The sequence below is a fragment of the Rhinoderma darwinii genome (assembly GCF_050947455.1).
Source record: "Rhinoderma darwinii isolate aRhiDar2 chromosome 11 unlocalized genomic scaffold, aRhiDar2.hap1 SUPER_11_unloc_15, whole genome shotgun sequence".
NCBI lineage: Eukaryota > Metazoa > Chordata > Amphibia > Anura > Rhinodermatidae > Rhinoderma > Rhinoderma darwinii.
The window spans coordinates 263,773-271,530 of record NW_027461846.1 but is presented as its reverse complement, the minus strand read 5'-3'; positions in this window follow the sequence as shown (position 1 = coordinate 271,530).

Here is a 7,758-nt window from a genome sequence, read left to right as displayed (position 1 = left end):
CTTAGGTTACCCTTAATAAACACCGTGGCCATTTTTATCCAAAGAAACTGTTGTCATGTTTTATTTCATTTTGATTGAGTGTTGTGGGGTTTGTGCTACCATGTCTGTTGAGCCACTGTATCTAATCCTATCATGTGTGATACTGTCTGCTCGGCCACAGTATCTAAGGCTGGGTTCACACGACCTATTTTCAGACGTTAACGAGGCATATTATGCCTCGTTTTACGTCTGGAAATAGGGCTACAATACGTCGGCAAACATCTGCCCATTCATTTGAATGGGTTTGCCGACGTACTGTGCAGACAACCTGTCATTTACGCGTCATCGTTTGACAGCTGTCAAACGACGACGCGTAAAAATACAGCCTCGTCAAAAGAAGTGCAGGGCACTTATATACATTATATGCAGGGCACTTCTTTCAGACGTAATTTGAGCCGTTCTTCATTGAAGTTAATGAAGCACAGCTCAAAATTTACGGCTGTCAGAGAAGCCTCGCAAAATGCGAGGAGGAGCAATTATGGCTGAAACGAGGCAGCTGTTTTCTCCTTGAATACAGTCTGTCATTTCAGACGTAAAAGCCTGCTACCGTGTGCACATACCCTTATCCTATCATGTGTGATACTGTCTGCTGAGCCGCTGTATCTAATTCTATCATGTGTGATACTGTCTGCTGAGCTGCTGTATCTAATCCTATCATGTGTGATACTGTCTGCTGAGCCACTGTATCTAATCCTATCATGTGTGATACTGTCTGCTGAGCTGCTGTATCTAATCCTATCATGTGTGATACTGTCTGCTGGGCCCTATATCTAATCCTATCATGTGTGATACTGTCTGCTGAGCTACTGTATCTATTCCTATCATGTGTGATACTGTCTGCTGAGCTACTGTATCTAATCCTATCATGTGTGATACTGTCTGCTGAGCTGCTGTATCTAATCCTATCATGTGTGATACTGTCTGCTGAGCCGCTGTATCTAATTCTATCATGTGTGATACTGTCTGCTGAGCTGCTGTATCTAATCCTATCATGTGTGATACTGTCTGCTGAGCTGTGTATCTAATCCTATCATGTGTGATACTGTCTGCTGAGCTGCTGTATCTAATCCTATCATGTGTGATACTGTCTGCTGGGCCCTATATCTAATCCTATCATGTGTGATACTGTCTGCTGAGCTACTGTATCTATTCCTATCATGTGTGATACTGTCTGCTGAGCTACTGTATCTAATCCTATCATGTGTGATACTGTCTGCTGAGCCACTGTATCTAATCCTATCATGTGTGATACTGTCTGCTGAGCTGTGTATCTAATCCTAACATGTGTGATACTGTCTGCTGACCTGTGTATCTAATCCTATCATGTGTGATACTGTCTGCTGAGCCGCTGTATCTAATCCTATCATGTGTGATACTGTCTGCTGAGCCACTGTATCTAATCCTATCATGTGTGATACTGTCTGCTGAGCTGTGTATCTAATCCTATCATGTGTGATACTGTCTGCTCAGCTACTGTATCTAATCCCATCATGTGTGATACTGTCTGCTGAGCTGTGTATCTAATCCCAACATGTGTGAAACTTTGCTGGGCTTTATATCTAAGGGTATGTTCACACGCTGAGAGGCAGTTACGTGTGAAAAGACAGACTGTTAACAGCTGCCTCGTTTCACACGTAAAAGCTCCTCCTCGTAATTTACGAGGCGTCTGAGACGCTCGTAAACCTTGAGCCATGCTTCATTGATTTCAATGAAGAACGGCTCAAATTACGTGGCAAAGAAGTGCCCTGCACTTCTTTGCCGAGGCAGTAAATTTACGGGTCGTCGTTTGACAGCTGTCAAACGACGACTCGTAAATAACAGGTCGTCTGCACAGTACGTCGGCAAACCCATTCAAATGAATGGGCAGATGTTTGCCGACGTATTGCAGCCCTATTTTCAGACGTAAAACGAGGCATTATACGCCTCGTATACGTCTGAAATTTGGCCGTGTGAACATACCCTTATCCTATCATGTGTGATACTGTCTGCTGAGCCACTGTATCTAAACTTATCATGTGTGATACTGTCAGCTGAGCCTTTATATCTAATCCTATCATGTGTAATACTGTCTGCTGAGCTGTGCATCTAATCCCATCATGTGTGAAACTCTGCTGGGCCACTGTATCTAATCCTATCATGTGTGATACTGTCTGCTCAGCCACTGTATCTAATCCTATTATGTGTAATACTGTCTGCTGAGCCATTGTATCTAATCCTATCATGTGTGATACTGTCTGCTGGGCCACAGTATCTAATCCTATCATGTGTGATACTGTCTGCTGAGCCACTGTATCTAATCATATCATGTATGATACTGTCTGCTGAGCCACTGTATCTAATCCCATTATGTGTGATACTGTCTGCTGAGCTACTCTATCTAATCCTATCATGTGTGATACTGTCTGCTGAGCCACTGTATCTAATCCTATCATGTGTGATACTGTCTGCTGAGCCACTGTATCTAATCCTATCATGTGTGATACTGTCTGCTGAGCCAATGTATCCTATCCATAGTTTATAGGGCCATAGTTCTATAGATTTGCTGGCTCCTATACACACACACACACACACATTTTTTTGGGAGGACACATATATATTGGGGCTATTTCCCCTGACATTTTAAGTCCTTAGTAACGCCCCCGGCTGCTAGTGCGCATTGTCGGGTCACTTAGGAGACCCAGCGATGCAGCTGAAAGCTGCAGAGTGTCGGCCATGAGAAGTTTGCGGGTGGGGGGGGACCCAATAAGAACTTTTGCATCGGGGCCCATGAGCCTTTAGCTATGCCCCTGATTACAGGTGTATGCAGTATATAGCGGTATTATATGTGAGTGTAGAATATAGCAGTATAATAGGTGTGCAGTGAATATAATGGTACTATATGTCTACGGTTATAGCAGTATTTTTTATACAAACAATATGTAGTGGTATTATATGTGTACACACCTATAACACTGCTACATAATGTACAGAGTATAAAGTGATTTGATTAGTTATACTTGCAGCATATGTTGGACTCTATATGTACAATATATGGCAGCATTATATATATATATATATATATATATATATATATATATATATACAGTACATGGGGGTATTATTCAGTCACTATGTGGTTATGGTGTGGGGGTGTTATTCAGTAACAGTATGGAGGTATTCAGTAACAGTATGGGGGTATTATTCAGTAACAGTATGGGGGTATTATTCAGTAACAGTATGGGGGTATTATTCAGTAACAGTATGGGGGTATTATTCCGTCACTATGTGGTTATGGTGTGGCGGTATTATTCAGTAACAGTATGGTGGTATTATTCAGTCACTATGTGGTTATGGTGTGGAGGTATTATTCAGTAACAGTATGGGGGTATTATTCAGTCACTATGTAGTTATGGTGTGACGGTATTATTCAGTAACAGTATGGTGGTATTATTCAGTCACTATGTGGTTATGGTGTGGAGGTATTATTCAGTAACAGTATGGGGGTATTATTCAGTCACTATGTGGTTATGGTGTGGTGGTATTATTTAGTAACAGTATGGTGGTATTATTCAGTAACAGTATGAGGGTATTATTCAGTCACTATGTAGTTATGGTGTAGAGGTATTATTCAGTAACAGTATGGGGGTATTATTCAGTCACTATGTGGTTATGGTGTGGCGGTGTTATTCAGTAACAGTATGGGGGTATTATTCAGTCACTATGTGGTTATGGTGTGGTGGTATTATTCAGTATCAGTGCGGGGGTATTATTCAGTTACTATGTGGTTATGGTGTGGCGGTGTTATTCAGTATCAGTATGGGGGTATTATTCAGTCACTATGTGGTTATGGTGTGGCGGTATTATTCAGTAACAGTATAGTGGTATTATTCAGTCACTATGTGGTTATGGTGTGTTGGTATTATTCAGTAACAGTATGGGGGTATTATTCAGTCACTATGTAGTTATGGTGTGGGGGTATTATTCAGTAACAGTATGGGGGTATTATTCAGTCACTATGTGGTTATGGTGTGGTGGTATTATTCAGTAACAGTATGGAGGTATTATTCAGTCACTATGTGGTTATGGTGTGAAGGTATTATTCAGTAACAGTATGGGGGTATTATTCAGTCACTATGTGGTTATGGTGTGGTGGTATTATTCAGTAACAGTATGGTGGTATTATTCAGTAACAGTATGGGGGTATTATTCAGTCACTATGTGGTTATGGTGTGGTGGTATTATTCAGTATCAGTATGGGGGTATTATTCAGTCACTATGTGGTTAGGGTGTGGCGGTGTTATTCAGTATCAGTATGGGGGTATTATTCAGTCTATGTTGTTATGGTGTGGCAGTATTATTCAGTATCAGTATGGGGGTATTATTCAGTCACTATGTGGTTATGGTGTGGTGGTATTATTCAGTAACAGTATGGAGGTATTATTCAGTCACTATGTGGTTATGGTGTGAAGGTATTATTCAGTAACAGTATGGGGGTATTATTCAGTCACTATGTGGTTATGGTGTGGTGGTATTATTCAGTAACAGTATGGGGGTATTATTCAGTCACTATGTGGTTATGGTGTGAAGGTATTATTCAGTAACAGTATGGGGGTATTATTCAGTCACTATGTGGTTATGGTGTGGTGGTATTATTCAGTAACAGTATGGTGGTATTATTCAGTAACAGTATGGGGGTATTATTCAGTCACTATGTGGTTATGGTGTGGTGGTATTATTCAGTAACAGTATGGTGGTATTATTCAGTAACAGTATGGGGGTATTATTCAGTCACTATGTGGTTATGGTGTGTTGGTATTATTCAGTAACAGTATGGGGGTATTATTCAGTCACTATGTAGTTATGGTGTGGGGGTATTATTCAGTAACAGTATGGGGGTATTATTCAGTCACTATGTGGTTATGGTGTGGTGGTATTATTCAGTAACAGTATGGAGGTATTATTCAGTCACTATGTGGTTATGGTGTGAAGGTATTATTCAGTAACAGTATGGGGGTATTATTCAGTCACTATGTGGTTATGGTGTGGTGGTATTATTCAGTAACAGTATGGTGGTATTATTCAGTAACAGTATGGGGGTATTATTCAGTCACTATGTGGTTATGGTGTGGTGGTATTATTCAGTAACAGTATGGGGGTATTATTCAGTCACTATGTGGTTATGGTGTGGCGGTGTTATTCAGTAACAGTATGGGGGTATTATTCAGTCTATGTTGTTATGGTGTGGCAGTATTATTCAGTATCAGTATGGGGGTATTATTCAGTCACTATGTGGTTATGGTGTGGAGGTATTATTCAGTAACAGTATGATGGTATTATTCAGTCACTATGTGGTTATGGTGTGGAGGTATTATTCAGTAACAGTATGGGGGTATTATTCAGTCACTATGTGGTTATGGTGTGGTGGTGGTATTATTCAGTAACAGTATGATATTATTATTCAGTCACTATGTGGTTATGGTGTGGTGGTATTATTCAGTAACAGTATGGTGGTATTATTCAGTAACAGTATGGGGGTATTATTCAGTCACTATGTGGTTATGGTGTGGTGGTATTATTCAGTATCAGTATGGGGGTATTATTCAGTCACTATGTGGTTAGGGTGTGGCGGTGTTATTCAGTATCAGTATGGGGGTATTATTCAGTCACTATGTGGTTATGGTGTGGTGGTGTTATTCAGTAACAGTATGGGGTATTATTCAGTCACTATGTGGTTATGGTGTGGTGGTATTATTCAGTAACAGTATGGTGGTATTATTCAGTCACTATGTGGTTATGGTGTGGAGGTATTATTCAGTATCAGTTTGGGGGTATTATTCAGTCACTATGTGGTTATGGTGTGGCGGTGTTATTCAGTAACAGTATGGGGGTATTATTCAGTCTATGTTGTTATGGTGTGGCAGTATTATTCAGTATGAGTATGGGGGTATTATTCAGTCACTATGTGGTTATGGTGTGGAGGTATTATTCAGTAACAGTATGATGGTATTATTCAGTCACTATGTGGTTATGGTGTGGAGGTATTATTCAGTAACAGTATGGGGGTATTATTCAGTCACTATGTGGTTATGGTGTGGTGGTGGTATTATTCAGTAACAGTATGATATTATTATTCAGTCACTATGTGGTTATGGTGTGGCAGTATTATTCAGTAACAGTATGGTGGTATTATTCAGTCACTATGTGGTTATGCTGTGGTGGTATTATTCAGTAACAGTATAGTGGTATTATTCAGTCACTATGTGGTTATGGTGTGGTGGTATTATTCAGTAACAGTATGCTATTATTATTCAGTCACTATGTGGTTATGGTGTGGTGGTATTATTCAGTAACAGTATGGTGGTATTATTCAGTCAATATGTGGTTATGGTGTGGTGGTATTATTCAGTAACAGTATGATATTATTATTCAGTCACTATGTGGTTATGGTGTGGAGGTATTATTCAGTAACAGTATGGGGGTATTATTCCGTCACTATGTGGTTATGGTGTGGCGGTATTATTCAGTAACAGTATGGTGGTATTATGCAGTCACTATGTGGTTATGGTGTGGTGGTATTATTCAGTAACAGTATGATATTATTATTCAGTCACTATATGGTTATGGTGTGGTGGTATTATTCAGTAACAGTATGGTGGTATTATTCAGTCAATATGTGGTTATGGTGTGGCGGTATTATTCAGTAACTGTATGGGGGTATTATTCAGTCACTATGTGGTTATGGTGTGGAGGTATTATTCAGTAACAGTATGGGGTATTATTCAGTCACTATGTGGTTATGGTGTGGCGGTATTATTCAGTAACAGTATGGGGGTATTATTCAGTCACTATGTGGTTATGGTGTGGGGGTATTATTCAGTAACAGTATGGGGGTATTATTCAGTCACTATGTGGTTATGCTGTGGTGGTATTACTCAGTAACAGTATGGGGGTATTATTTAGTAACAGTATGGAGGTATTCAGTAACAGTATGGAGGCATTATTCAGTATCAGTATGGGGGTATTATTCAGTCACTATGTGGTTATGGTGTGGGGGTATTATTCAGTAACAGTATGGGGGTATTATTCAGTCACTATGTGGTTATGGTGTGGTGGTACTATTCAGTAACAGTATGGGGGTATTATTCAGTCACTATGTGGTTATGGTGTGGTGGTGGCCTAAGACCACCATCCTTCTTCCCTACGAAGAAGAAGCCAGCACCTACCGGAGAAGTAGAGGGGCGAATGTAACCCTTGGCTAGGCATTCCTGGATATACTCTTTCATTGCTTCACGTTCGGGACAAGAGAGATTCAATATCCTACCCTTAGGGAGCTTAGCTCCTGGTACCAAATCGATTGCGCAATTGTATTCTCTATGAGGCCTTTTTAGAAAAAACATCAGCGAAGTCCTAAATAAACTCAGGTAGAGTGTTCACCTCCTCAGGGAGAGAAATAAAATTAACAGAAAAACATGACGTCATGCATTCATTACCCCATTTGGTAAGATCCCCAGTATTCCAGTTAAACGTGGGATTATGCATCTGCAACCAGGGAAGGCCTAAAACCAAATCGGACGATAATCCCTGCATTACCAGTACAGAGCACTGCTCCAAATGCATGGAGCCAACAATGAGTTCAAAAACAGGGGTATGCTGCGTAAAATAACCATTAGCAAGTGGAGTGGAGTCGATACCAAATACCGGGACAGATTTAGGCAAATCAATCAATGGCATAGCTAGAGA